Source organism: Lepidochelys kempii, chromosome 2 (genome assembly GCF_965140265.1).
Source record: "Lepidochelys kempii isolate rLepKem1 chromosome 2, rLepKem1.hap2, whole genome shotgun sequence".
Classification (NCBI taxonomy): Eukaryota; Metazoa; Chordata; order Testudines; family Cheloniidae; genus Lepidochelys; species Lepidochelys kempii.
The window spans coordinates 83,125,688-83,140,969 of NC_133257.1; the positions used below are offsets into that span (position 1 = coordinate 83,125,688).

The window sequence follows — 15,282 nt, forward strand, 5'->3', positions numbered from 1 at the left end:
ATCTTCCAACAGAAGGCATTATAGTGATATCAGCAACATGGTATCAGCAACAGTGATAAAACAACCTTTAGTTTTAAAAAGATTTTTATTGTCCTTTTCTACTTAGAACTAGCCTATTATGAACACTAGAAATTCACTTTTAGATCATTTACCAGAAGATTCTTGCAAAATGTAAGATCATTTAATTTTTAGCACTATATTTCATTGTTTAATTAAATCAAAAACCTGAAAGGATAAAGGATAAAACAAAATAATATTATAATTGCAGTCTTACTCAACTGAAATTAAAAAAAACCAAACCATAGAAACTTACTAATTTGTTTGTTTTCAAGCTGAGGGATCATACACGGTAAAGGGAGCATCCTCTCATTTTCAAAATCACAGTCATGCTGATTCTGAAGGGGGACTGTTTGAAAAAGGTTTTCTACATCTCTTGCTCATTTAAAACCTGATCCTTAGATACGCTGAACACCTGAAACTCATGCTGCTTCAACAGGAACCCCAGGTCTCAGGATCACGTCCTTACTGCACTTGAAACAAAAACTGAGATCAATTAATTACTGGCTGAACCTCACAATGTCATGGATGTAATTCCAAAGAGGTTGAAGAATACTTAGAAGACAACAATGTAACGGTATTGAAATCTTTTAATCCTCTTTCTTTGCAAATTCTGCGTCACAGATCAGAAGAATGACATCCTATTCTAACAAAATGGAAAAAAAAGTTGCTCTCACATGAGCATGAATAATCTTCTGACACCTTGACAAAGAAATTCTTTGATAGACTGAGAAAGGGGTTTTCTGATTTCCTCCCAAGACAGGAGATTGTCTTCATCCATCATCCCCTCTTCCTGATCCCTTCTTCCCAAATATCCACATCAGCACAACTGTCTATCAGACTAGACAGCAGGAGGGAAAGGTCTGAATGACTGATAGGGCACCAGCACTCTACAGTGCTATTTAAGTGAAGCAATCTATTGTTAGAAACTTGCTTTACAGCAGTTAACCAAATATAATGGTAACCAATTCAACCATTGTACAGCTTGACTCAACCCAAACTAATAAGAGAAATTTAACTAAATTACATGATTTTAAAACCAGATAAGTTTTACTGACAGATTCAGTTTGGATACATATTTAAAGACATGAAGTGTTAAAAGAAAAAGTTCCTCACACAAGTGCATTGTTCCATGCTCGCCAACCTCTGCGTGAAATCCTGGCCCTACTGAAGTTAGTAGCAAAAATCCCATTGACTTCAATAAGGTCATGATTACACTTGAAACTTGCTATGGTTTTTTGCATCCATGTTAAGTGAGCCAGAACAAGTATTGTGCAAGCAATGCATAAAACACTGCATTGTTTTCCTACAAGTAAGGTAGTTTTGCTTCATATCATATGTTGCCACACAGCACAGTGATGTTGAAAACATCTGGTCAGACCTCACATGGTGCATTGCTCTGCTGCTATGATGCTATATGCATTCAGAGATTTTTTGCACTGCGCATGTGGGACAACTACTGGAAGGCAACCGAATTCCTGAGCTTGGGGTCAAGGTAAATAAATAATTCCCAGGATTCCTCTCCTTTCATGCTATCATCCATCTAAGTTTTGCAATCCAGGGCCATTTTCAGAGCATGGTCATGCAGCCTGGAGGAAGCATTGGTGAACGTTATGATCCTCATGGTGATGAATATAAATAATCTGTTACAAGCATATCTAGATTTGTGCGGTAACTTCAGATCCAGGGCAATAACAGCCCCCTGAGAAGGAGGAGGAGGCTGAAATCAAGCAGACACTTTCCTAGACCTTTTCCTGGAGCAGCTTCACTCAGTGGAGCACCACTTTTGGGCTCAGCCAGCTATCAATGACTGTTGTGACAGGACAGCAGGGCAAATCTGGGATGACCATCTGTGATGGCAGAACTTCAAGACGTCATAAGCCTTTTTCTTAGAAATCTGTGCAAAGCTCACCCAAGAGTTGCAGTGGCTGAACACCAAAATGAAAACTCCCCTCAGCAGGGAGAAGCATATGGCCATCGCCTTGTGGAAGCTTGCCACCCCAACTGCTACTGGTCAGTAGCTAGCCAGTGCGGTTTTGGTAGATCAGCCACTGGGGAAATTGTGATGGAGATATTTGCTGCAATCAAGAAGGTGCTTCCCACCGAGTCATCAGGCTGGGCAATGCATAGGAGGTTATAAGTGCACAGTTGGGATTCCTAAACTGTATTGGGGCCAATGATGGGACCCATGTGCCTAACGTTTAACCCCCATGCCAGACCCACGAGTTCATCAACAGAAACATTGCTCTATGGCGCTACTCGGTCTATTTGAGCACTGTGGTCAGTTCACCAATATTTACATAGCATAATCTGGAAAGATCCATGACTCCAGGATCTTTAAAATGGTGGACTGTTTTCTAGAATGAAAAATGGAACTTCTGCTCCTATGGTCTCTATGGATATTTGATGGCATTGCCATTCTTCCAGTCACTCTGGGAGATCCAGCCTACTCTCTTCTTCTCTAGCTTAGGAAACCTTTTACTGGGCAACTGGATGGGCAAAAGGAACTGTTTGACTATGCCCTCTACTGTGCAGAATGACAGTAAAATATGCACTTGGGAGACTGAAAGGCAGATGGAGGAGTCTGATGTCGAAGCTGGAGGCTACTGAGAAGTATCTGCCTCTTAGGACAGCTGCTTGCTGTGCTTTGCACAGCCACTATGAAAGCAAGAGGGAGACCCTGGAAGATGGGAGTAGGTTGGCAGACTTGCTAAACATTTTGAATAGACAGAGAAGATGCCACGACGACATGTGGAGGCAACTCAGGGGCCACCTGTGATCAGTGTGTATGCATTTTTATAAGGCTTAAATCAGAATTATTGCACTTATATGAGTATGTACATGCAATGAAGCAAAGCTTTCTTCATATCACATATGGATAGGTTTCAGAGTAGCAGCCGTGTTAGTCTGTATCCACAAAAAGAACAGGAGTACTTGTGGCACCTTAGAGACTAACCAATTTATTAGAGCATACGCTTTCGTGGGCTACAGCCCACTTCATCGGATGCATAGAATGGAACATATAGTACGAGGATATACATATATACATATATATATATATATATATATATATACACACACACACACACACACACACACACACAGAATGTGGACGTTGCCATACAAACTGTAAGAGGCTAATTAATTAAGATGAGCTATTATCAGCAAGAGAAAAAAAAACTTTTGTAGTGATAATCAAGATGGCCCATTTAGACAGTTGACAAGAAGGTGTGAGGATACTTAACTTAGGGAAATAGATTCAATATGTGTAATGACCCAGTCACTCCCAGTCTCTATTCAAACCCATGTTAATGGTATCTAGTTTGCATATTAATTCAAGCTCAGCAGTTTCTCGCTGGAGTCTGTTTTTGAAGCTTTTCTGTTGCAAAATTGCCACCCTTAAATCTTTTACTGAGTGGCCAGAGAGGCTGAAGAGTTCTCCTACCGGTTTTTGAATGTTATGATTCGTGATGTCAGATTTGTGTCCATTTATTCTTTTGCATAGAGACTGTCTGGTTTCACCAATGTACATGGCAGAGGAGCATTGCTGGCACATGATGGCATATATCACATTGGTAGATGTGCAGGTGAACGAGCCTGATAGTGTGGCTAATGTGATTAGGTCCTGTGATGGTGTCACTTGAATAAATATGCGGACAAAGTTGGCATCGGGCTTTGTTGCAAGGATAGGTTCCTGGATTAGTGTTTTTGTTGTGTGGTGTGTGGTTGCTGGTGAGTATTTGCTTCAGGTTGGGGGGCTGTCTGTAAGTGAGGACTGGCCTGTCTCCCAAGATCTGTGAGAGTAAGGGATCATTTTTCAGGATAGGATGTAAATCTTCGATAATGCGCTGGAGAGGTTTTAGTTGGGGGCTGAAGGTGAAGGCTAGTGGCGTTATTTTCTTTGTTGGGCCTGTCCTGTAGTAGGTGACTTCTGGGTACTCTTCTGGCTCTGTCAATCTGTTTTTTCACTTATCAGATGGGTATTGTGGTTTTAAGAATGCTTGATAGAGATTTTGTAGGTGTTTCTCCCTGTCTGAGGGATTGGAGCAAATACGGTTGTATCTTAGAGCTTGGCTGTAGACAATGGATCATGTGTTGTGTCCTGGATGGAAGCTGGAGGCATGTAGATAAGTACAGCAGTCAGTAGATTTCCAGAATAGGGTGGTGTTTGTGTGACCGTCGCTTATTAGCACTGTAGTGTCCAGGAAATGGACCGCTTGTGTAGATTGGTCTAGGCTGAGGTTGATGGTGGGATGGAAATTGTTGAAATCATGGTGGAATTCCTCAAGGGCTTCTTTTCCATGGGTCCAGATGATGAAGATATCATCAATGTAGCACAAGTAGAGTAGGGGAGTTAGGGGGACAAGAGCTAAGGAAGCGTTGTTCTAAGTCAGCCACAAAAATGTTAGCATACTGTGGAGCCATGAGGGTACCCATAGCAGTGCCGCTGACTTGAAGGCATATATTGTCCCCAAATGTGAAATAGTTGTGGGTGAGGACAAAGTCACAAAGGTCAGCCACCAGGTTTGCTGTGACATTATCGGGGATACTGTTCCTGACGGCTTGTAGTCCATCTTTGTGTGGAATGTTGGTGTAGAGGGCTTCTACATCCATAGTGGCCGGGATGGTGTTTTCTGGAAGATCACTGATGGATTGTAGTTTCCTCAGGAAATCAGTGATGTCTCGAAGATAGCTGAGAGTGCTGGTAGCGTAGGGCCTGAGGAGAGAGTCTACATAGCCAGACAATCCTTCTGTTTGGGTGCCAATGCCTGAGATGATGGGGCGTCCAGGATTTCCAGGTTTATGAATCTTAGGTAGCAAATAGAATACCCCTGGTCGGGATTCTAGGCATGTGTCTGTTTTTTCAGGGAGTTTCTTGAGCAGATGGTTTAGTTTTTTTTGATAATCCTCAGTGGGATCAGAGGATAATGGCCTGTAGAATGTGGAGTTAGAGATCTGCCTTGCAGCCTCTTGATTATATTCCAACTTATTCATGATGATGACAGCACCTCCTTTGTCAGCCTTTTTGATTATGATGTCAGAGTTGTTTCTGAGGCTGTTGATGGTGTTGTGTTCAGCATGGCTGAGGTTATAGGGCAAGTGATGCTGCTTTTCCACAATTTCAGCCCGTGCACGTCGACGGAAGCAATCTATGTAGAAGTCCAGTCCATTGTTTCGACCTTCAGGAGGAGTCCACGCAGATAAGTCTCCTGTTGATAACAGCTCATCTTAATTAGCCTCTTTCAGTTTGTATGGCAACTTCCACCTTCTTACTATATGTTCCATTCTATGCATCCGATGAAGTGGTCTGTAGCCCATGAAAGCTTATGCTCTAATAAATTTGTTACTCTCTAAGGTGCCACAAGTACTTCTGTTCTTTTTACGGGAATGCTAGTATCCTTTGTGGGGATTTTAACATAGCGTATGTCTGGATGTTATTGTAGTGCATTTGAAGGTGCAGTAAAGGTGGACTGTAGCAGGGAGCTGGTGCAAAAGCACCTAATTAGCCCAGTCAGCTCCAATCAAGGGAAGCAGATTGGGGCTGACTGAAGAGGCCTGATGCCGGCCTGAGGATTGGCAACACCTTCTGGCCTGACAAGCCAGGGGCTATACAGGCTGGGAGGGAGCCGGAAGGCAGGGGGCAGCAAGGGAGAAGTCAGTCAGGGAGGGAATTGGAGGCCTCCTAGCTGAAGGCTGACTCTGCTGTAAAGCTTGTATATAGATAGACACTGGTGGTGGGACAACCTTAAGTAAATAAAGACACGGGTATTTCACAATGCTGAAGCCTCTCTGAGCCTTACTGGGGAGAACAGGTGGGCCCCAAGAAGAGGGGTGGGTCGTGAACCTTACACAGACATTTTCATGAATTCCATAACAATTCAGTGCAGTGGACGAGTGTATATTCTCGAATTGTTCTAGCTATAAAGCCATGACTACAAAGACATTTAGAATGTATTTTTAATAAATAATACACCAATGTAAACAATTTTGAGTAGCAAAAAGCTAAAGATACATAACACTGCACAAACAGAAAAGGAGAGATTTAAAAAAATCCTTCAGAAGTCACAAAGAATAGCATGCAGACAAGGTCCTGACCCAGGATCACAAATGTATGTACACAGGACACTCATAACTGTCCTCTGCATCTTGGGATGTGAGATAGCAGTAGAAGAGCCTCTCCCTTGCTGGTGAAGGCGTTAAGTGAATCTCCCATTTTCCACTATTTTCTTTGTTGTTCTGTGACATAGAATGCCTAGAGAAGGACCTGTTTCTGGGCACTGTTGCAGTGAATGATGCATCCCAGAAAGTGGAAGTTTCAGAGGTAGAGGCTGCAGGGGACACAGAGAATGGTGCAGTCCTTTACCAGAAAGTTACCATGTTCTCCAGGAGGACGATTTGCCTCTCCGTCATCCCCAGCAGCTGTGCTTGTGCAATCTAACTATTTCCCCACCCTTCTCTCTCTTTCCTCTGTTATGCTTCAGGAAACCTTCCATCCACTCCTTCCTCTTTTGCGATTCATACATAAAGGTCATTCAATAGGTCATTCCTTGAGCTTCTCCTTCCTCCTATGCAGATTGGGCAGCCATTCACTTAATATTAACATTCCTGTCCTAGGTCACTGCTATGGGGGAAAACTGGAAAACTAGTTATTGTCAAAACTGAAGTCTTCATGCCAACAGTGATAAAACGTTGCTTTTTCCTTCATTGTGGAATTCCATTCTCATAGGCTTTCCCCACATCTTGCATGAGCTTGGAGATAGTTAGATGTTTTCACAAGCTTCCCCATTTGTGCAGGGCCCTGGGTCTGTGCGGTCAATGCAGTGGGTGGTTGTTCTACCAACTTAGGGGAAAGAGGTAATTCACATGAAAAGCACAAGAGACATCAAGGTGGGGGCTACTTAAAGACAGTGCAGCAAACTCAAGCTAGTAATTGCATGTGTACTCCTGTAGGTAACCAGTGAGATGGAAGTTGGTAGGTAGGGAGAGAGGCACCGGCTGATGTAGGCTAATGATTACGCATGCACTTCTGTAGACTATGCTTACTTTGGCTACCCTGAAGCATGTTCCCAAAAGGCAAAAAAGGATTCTGTTCTACAAGGCAATGGGCAAAGCTTGGAAAATATGCCATGCTGCCATTTGTCACAATGGTGTCTCCAGAGCTGCTGCTGGAGCAAAAAGGGAAACATGATCTACATGTGCATGTCTCCAGAGAGATGCATTGCCATGAAATCTCCATGCCAAATTAGAGCACTATTTTTAGCTTAAGTTCTCTTAGTGCCCATGGCTAAGCATAAATTGCACTGCCAAATTTGTAGAACTCTGCAATAGCTTGTGGGGGAGGAGTAGATACCCTTAAAATAACTTTCTTTTGAGAAGTGCTACGTAACTGTGTTTGTCTCGGAGTTCACTGGGTTGATGAGACTGGAGATTTCATTATCACTCTCCTCCTCTTCATTTGTGCCATCAGTGGTGTCCACCAAATACAATGGTTCAGCAATGGATCTCTCACAAATACACAGTCCAGCTCATTACAAAAGATGTAGACTCTGCAAGCTCTCCCAGAGCCCTATTATTGTCCCCAACACTCTTGTCACCCAGTTGGAGCGCCTTTCCTTTACTAAGGCATTGGCTTGGGTCCCAGTTGTACCCTCTTTCCTTCATTTTTTCCAGACAGTTGTTTGTATATTTGTGCTTTGTGATGGCTAGAATCCAGGTGGGCCTGTACATGCTCCTCTCCCCAGAGAGCAATGAAGTCCAGGACCTCAGCACAAGACCATGCTGAAGCATGAGGCACAACTGTTCAACGATCAAGAGTAGAGTATGACAGGTCTGCAAACCCCGCAGCAGTTGTAATCACAAAAGACAGAATCTGGCTGCACACCAGCATTTAAATGGAGAAGTGGCATCTGGTCAGGATGACCCTGGAGCAGTAGACGACACAGATATCCATCAAAGCAGCATAGGATACCAGTGGAAGGACTTGGCAGTTATGTAATGTTGTTTCCGGATGGGGATGTAGCCACATCTAGTTTGCTGAGTGTAAACCCACATCTCAGTAACTCACTTTCCAAGTGGATTTAATAACACACGTTAAAAAGCCAGATGACTTGCAAAAAAAAAAAAAAATGGTTTGTGACCACAAGGTACTTTAATGCAAAATACCTCAAGTTAACCTGCAACAAATTTCAATTGTAGACAAGCCCTACGTCTAGGATTTCACCCTTTGTGTTTGCATACTTCCAGTTCGGACATAAAATGTTCACGTGTGAAGAAAAATATGAGACCTGCTTTTGGGGAAAATATATTTTAAATGAAGCATATTTCCCATACAATGAAGCAGATTCTGTCCTGCTACACTAGCTTTGATGAGGTTGCATCGGTATAACCCAGAACAGATGGCCCAATACATAGTGTTTTGTACACAAATACATATAGATGTTTAAAGTGCAGAAAGCCTTCTGGTTTCTCATTTGTAATGCACACTGTAGATTGATTAAAGAAATCAATAAATTGGGGCATGGTTAGGGGTGTGCTTCATTCTTTTCAACAGTCACAAACAGGAACACTAGAAATTATCTGCTTAGGGCTCCTTTTAAAACATAGTTCTTTGCTGGGTGTAGTTCATGAAACAAGCCAGCACAAGTCAGATCATAGCAGGGCACGGCTCTCTGGGAACTGCTCCCAGACAGTATAAAAGTGATCCTGGCACAGTTCTCAGTGACCTGTTTCAAGTGGAAGTCAGGCTGGAATCTGCACAGAGCTATGGCTAGCATACCCAATCAAAACAGCAAAAGGTTATAGCTGACTGAGTGTTCTTTTGTTGCGGTTGCCAAGAATAATTGCTTCATCCGAGACACTAGAACTCACGGACTCCTTATGTTTATCTGCACCACTATGACCTTGACTGCTTAGTTCTGGACTCACCCCGTAAAATATGGGACCAAAGCCGTTCTGTCATCGAACACTTCTGCAAGCGAGTCTTCGTCTGCAAGGAGGACAGAGAAACCAGATAAAGCAAAACCTGACGGAGCGTTTTCTCTTATATGCTGTAAATATAAGTCCTAGCTGAAATGTATTATTCAAAATGCAAAGTAGACTTCTTCCCCAAAACCCATAAAAATTGTTGGTGATGCCAATAAAGTTGAAATCTTTTTTCAAAGCTAAAATAAAACACCGTTTTTGAAAAACCACAAACGAAAAAAGTTTTCTAGTCCTTTGTACAGCAAAAGGTTGTAGATCAAGTACTGGAACAATGCACTCTACCTCCATAAAACACTTCATAAACATTAAATGAGAGAGAGTACTAAACATTATTATTTAACTGAGAAAATTTGGGGCTTAATTCTATATTCAGTTAAATAAATGGCAAAGCTCCACTGGGCCCTTGATACAATTGTGTGAATGATTATGTGACTATTAAAGTAGTTACATAGGGGTCATCAGTCCTCTATCAGATGCACAAAGTAAACAAAATTGCTCAGCTTTCACATTCACGTATGGTTTACTAATATGCTTGCTTCCAGGTAAAAATCTGAAGCCCTTCAAAAGGCCAAGTAAGCACAGGTGGGAGAAATACAGCAGAGTCTATGTTTTATTCTTAGGAAGGAAATCAAGTGGGAAATAAAAAAAAAACAAGCTTTGTAACATTAGGACTATGTACTATAAAAGTAGATCTTGGTCAAAGACAGCAATAATTGAAACAGCTGCGTTAAACTTTTACTGTCTTTGCTGTGTCTCTTTTTTTAAAATCACATTAAGACAAATTTTTTAGGTAGACTATTAAGCCAATTTGTGTGGTTACTGTTACAATAAACCAGATATTTGGAATCTACCAAGGAAACCTTTCATTAATTGAACTTTTATGCAATGAAATATGTTAACATTAAATACTACAGTATTTGATTTATGTAAGATAAATTAGTATCCCCAGGCTCTTTCCAAGCATCAGATTAAAATGCTCTTTGCAAAATATCAAACAAATATTAAAAAAATTTCATGACATTTATGCCTCTGAAATATATTCTAAAAGATTTTTTAAATGTCTTTTAAAGGTACATTTAAGGTAAATTTAATGCATATCATGAGGATCATGTTTAAGTTCCAGGGAGAGAAGAAAAATGTAACCATGGAAATTACATTTTTGCTAGTGTTTTGGACCTAGCTGAGGGTTACGCATCCAGCCATCTTACCATTAGTGTACTTATGGAGAGACCGTAAACAAAGCTTCAATACAGACATTCTGTTTAAGATAATACCCGTTTGCCTATTATCATTTCTGACTCATTGACATGTAGTCTTGCCTCCATCACAGACCAGAGGTCTTGAATGGATTTGTATCCTATATATATTTCCAAGCCTCTGATGCTCATGACTTTGAGGACTGCTAGAGCTGACCCCTACAAGGGAGCTCCCATATGAAGTTTGTACAAGCTGCACCACTACTGTAGTAGTCATAATATCCCAAAGCTTTTAAACCATTTAAATTATTCAAAACACTTCAGAAACATAAAATAAGATTGGAGGAAAAAACAATGGAGTCAGACACAGGATTTACATAGAGGAAATCACCAGCTATTGCAATGGGATTCTTATGCATGGGATAAATCTACGCACAAAAATATAAAGCCCAGGAATTGTTAATTATGAACTTGCCTCCATGATTAGTGTCAGATATTTTCACCCCCTCAGAAAAGCTAACCCCAGTGCCTTCTACCTACCAATGTAAAGCACCGAGGTACAGGTAGGGGTCTAGAGTAGTGGAAGCCCATCAGGGTAATCTGATTGCAGGCCCCGAGACATTTTGGTGGTGTTGACTGTCCGCAGGCATTGGGAGCTGCGGGGGGCCGTGCCTGAGGACAGTCAACGTCACCAAAATGTCTTGCGGCCCACCATCTGGCCTAGAGCTTCCCCCCCACCCACTTATTATAAAACCCCCAGCCTGGAATATCTCTAGTGCCATGCATGATTAATGCATTTTTTTTACCTTATCCTTTGAGTTGGTTTTCACCAGCCAATCTTCCACATAGGATAGACTATAAATTCTTTTCCTTCTCAGCAAGAAGGCTGCAATTCTCTGTCATTACTTTGGGGAGGAGCACGCTGTCCTGATGCCCATCCAAGCAGGAGGGTTTTGTAATGAGAGTGCAGATTTATTACTACAATTTAGAAGCAGTGTTTAGTGAGCTGCAGCATTACATGGAGGTAAGAGACACGCATTACAGCATTGTGCAAGTAAATACCTGTAACCGGTGGTGAGCTGGAGCCGGTTCACACCGGTTCGGGCGAACCGGTTGTTAAATTTTGAAGCAGTTTTAGAACCGGTTGTTAACCTGCTTCCCTGGAGGGGGTGCTGAGGCTTTGATGGGCTCCAGCCAGGAAGTGATGTAATTCCTCCTCCGGCCACCATGGGCACTGCGCTGGGGGAGCCATGTGGGCTGCCACCTGGCCCTGGGCACAAGCCCTGTTGCTGCTGCTGCTGCTGCTCCCCTGGCCCTGGGGCTCCCGATGCTGCCTGGTGGGTCCCTGGCTGCTCTGCTGGGGCTGGGCTGCATCCTGCTGCTCTCCCCGTGAGTACCCACCACCCTGCCCGCAGCCAGCCCCCGTCTCCAGCCACCCCCTGCCTTGCCTGCAGCCAGCCCCGCACCCCCTGCCCTGCCCTGCCTCCAGCCAACCCCTGCCGCACACACCCTCTGCCCTGCCTCCAGCCAACCCCTGAACCCCCTGCCCACAGCCAGCCCCTGCCACACCCCCTGCCCTACCTCCAGCCACCCCCACACCCCGTGCCTGCAGCCAGCCCGTCTCCAGCCACCCCCTGCCCTTCCCGCACCAACCCCTGCCGCGCCAGCCCCTGCTGCACCCCCTGCCCTGCCCGCAGCCAGCCCATGTCTCCAGCCACCCCCGCACCCTTTGCCTGCGGCCAGCCCCTGCCGCACACATCCCCTGCCCTGCCCGCAGCCAGCCCGTCTCCAGCCAGCCCTGCACCCCCCTGCCCTGCCTGCAGCCACCCCCTACCTCCAGTCAACCCCTGCCCTGTCTCCAGCCAGCCCCACACCCCCTTGCCTCCAGCCAACCCCGCATCCTCCTGTCTCCAGCCAGCTCCGCACCCCCTGCCCTGCCCGCAGCCAGCCCTGCACCCTCTGCCTCCAGCTAGCCCTGCCCCACGCCCCAGTCTGCAGCTGGCCCCACGTCCACTGGTGCCCTGCAGTTCCCAGGGCAGTAACCCTGCACACCTGCTTCAATGAGGGGGGCAGGGAGCAGCTGGGACCCACACATGTGCACACCCTAGGGTGACCAGACAGCAAGTGTGAAAAATCAGGACACAGGGTGGGGGGGGGTAATAGGAGCCTATATAAGAAAAAGACCCCAAAATCGGGACATCTGGTCACCCTACCACACCCCCAGGGAGTGGCAGGGACCCACACATGTGAAACGGAGCTCATTTCTAGTTCAGGCCCATCTTTTTAAAAAAGAACTTTCAGCAGGGTTAAAATACATCTGTATTTTCGCGGACAGGTCAGGCTCTTTGGTTCTTAAATCGCTGTCCAGGAGGAATTTTTAAAATTTAAAAATTCCTCCCGGGAAAATACAGACATATGGTAACCCCTGTTGGTACAAAAAATACATACTGGGGCACATCCTTTAAATCACAACTTTTTATAGGGAACCGGTTGTTAAGATTTTGGCAGCTCATCACTGCCTGTAACCTTTGATTCTTAGAAAATGACCTAAGATTCTGTTATGCCCTGGATGTAAATGACAATGAAATTGACAACAACAAAAAAAGTTTCATGCCCCTAATCGCACCACGCCCCCACAGGGCGGAAGCCCCAAGTTCCCCCCCCCCGCGCCCAGTCTTGTAGGCAGAGAATGGTGGTTTGGGGGTTCCAGGAGCCACACTTTAACTGTAAAAGAGCTGCATGCAGCTCATGAGCCACAGTTTGGCCACACCTGATATATCAACAAGTGAACAGTGTTAACTGAATTCAAAATCTATCAAGCCCATGATTACTGCCTCGTGTCTTTAAATTCAGAATAGACAAGAGGATCATCTAGAAATAGGTCAAACAAAACACCAGATTGTTCTCGTCTTTCAAATATTTAATCCAAATCCTTGTTAAACATGGGGATTCAAATTCTCTTTACTGGGAGTGCCAGAATGTTAGACTCTTGGAACCTGAAATTTCTAATGGGTATAGACAAGACTGGCTTAGAGGAACAATGTTTACTCCACAGCCCTTTCTACACTACGGCTTCTGCCAGTGCTATGGGTGGTGAAGATACCCCCACCAAGACTGATCATGGGCAGCTGGTGAAGCTTCCCCTGGGGGAGGCTAGCTCCCTGCCTGCCTCTTCCACTTGAGGCCCCACCCACACTCCACCCCCACTCTGCCTCAGGCCCCGCCCCTACCATTCAGCCTCCCCAGCCCACCGCTCCCCTCCCTTGTGCGGGGGGAGGATGAGAACGGACATGGCAAGCGGCAGGCGGAGGGGCTCATGGGGGAGGGGGCATGAGGAGGGACGAGGCGAGCAGTGTGGACCTTCAGAGAGGGAGAGAGGAGGAACTCGTCAGGCAGCAGCGGGTGGTGGGGACCTTGGGGAAGGGGCGGAGCAGGAAGGGGGAAGAGGCAGAGTGCAGGCAGGGCCACCACGGCCCAGGCATCCAGCAGTGGCAGCTATGCCAGGGGAAGCTTAGCCTCATTATACCCACCACCCATGGGAATGATGAATTCAAAAATCTTAGAAAACACACCTTTAAAGGCATCACCAGCTCGATCAAAATCATCACTGCCACCTGACTGATGTACAATTTTTTTTTAAACCAGGGTTTAGGAAAAAAAAAAGTCATCTGTACATTTGATTTTGAAAACAGATACACACATTAAAAAGAAGAAAGGGGTGGGGAAAAGGCTTCGTCCCAATCTTCATCCCCTTTAATTCAGCAGCTGAGTTTTAAGATGATTCGTGCTTGTTCAGTACATGCTGTTCTCATCATAACGAACATTTACAGCAATTCTTATCTTCAAGGAGTACATTTTGTTCAGTGCTATTCAAGTGCATACTCCGAACAGTAAACTACAAACGAAAGTAGATATGCTGAAATGAATTATGATTGTTTTTTATGTAGATGTACTACAGCAGTGAAAGGCAACTGTACTATTGCTTTATTATTTCCAGTCTTTCCCTCCATGTACCTAAGTTAACAGAACAACCAGGAGAGAATGGTCCATTCCCTGCCTTTAAGCAGGATAATTATGTTGAATTTTGAAGGCTATGTTCTCAATTTGTATGTTAAATTAGAATTGCAACATACCCATTGATCCAATGCTTTAACTATTTTTCTTCACACAAATACTCATTACTCAATGCCTGTCCAATTAACAACCCCATCCAAATATAGATCATAGCCCAGTCACTAGCTGTAGTGGCTTCAATGAAGAAACCACAGTAATTGGCATGACTCTTCTATAGCACAAGATTCTATTCCACAAAGCATGGAATCCATCGCACAGAAAAGCAGCTCACCGAACAAATTTTTACTGATTTTACACTAGGTTCACTTGCAGAGTCCCCAATCCTCACAGGCAAATGTATGTTTGGCAGTAATAACTGAAAGGAGGGAAGGCAGGGGAAGTTAAGTAATACTTTACTGTAACATCAAAACCTGTGTTAATTCTGGGAGGGAACAGCTGCACAAACAGGTTTGTGCAAAATTGATTTTAGTTTGGAAAGGACTTGTGCTTTAGATGGCATCATTTCCAGAGTTAAGAGGCATTTGCCACATTTTTGGAGGAAAGTCAAAATACAGTTACGTATGAGTTGTTTTTAAGTTTGATTACACCTTATGCCTGGAGTGGGAAGTGGCTAATATGAAGTATTTTCAGCCATCCATGTTCATAGGCTGCAGTAAATATTTCACTTACAAAAGAAAGGGAAAAATGAAAACTTTATAGACTTGCAAATCTGAGGAATTTATACTTGACTTGCATTCTTTACAGTATGGTTTTAAACTACAAATCCTTTGTAAGTACATAACAATAAGACAGGAAGTAGCGAAGTCATAATCAGTAACCTTAGATCTTTTTGAAGTGCAAAGAAGCAAAGTGACAACCTGCTGAGTAAAACTAACATCACACCTCTAGAGAAGTAGGTAAGTGATGAGAGAAAATCATTAACAGCTATTCCATTGTACAGTGAGAATTTCAAAACCAATTACAAGTTCCCTGG

The 15,282-nt window shown here is 44.0% G+C and overlaps 1 protein-coding gene across 4 annotated transcripts in view; it reads right to left on the bottom strand.

Annotated features, from left to right (window-relative positions):
* Positions 1–15,282, bottom strand: part of GREB1L (GREB1 like retinoic acid receptor coactivator) — a 221,831-nt gene that overhangs the window by 146,930 nt on the left and 59,619 nt on the right. For 2 of the 4 annotated variants that reach the window (XM_073331425.1, XM_073331426.1), the window contains one exon: positions 8,983–9,043. The exons of 1 other annotated variant lie outside the window; for it this stretch is intronic. The gene's annotated coding sequence lies outside the window, so the exon portion shown is untranslated. Of the gene's footprint in view, positions 1–8,982; positions 9,044–15,282 lie in introns of those variants that run through there. One more of the 4 variants, XM_073331424.1, reaches the window with a different exon arrangement.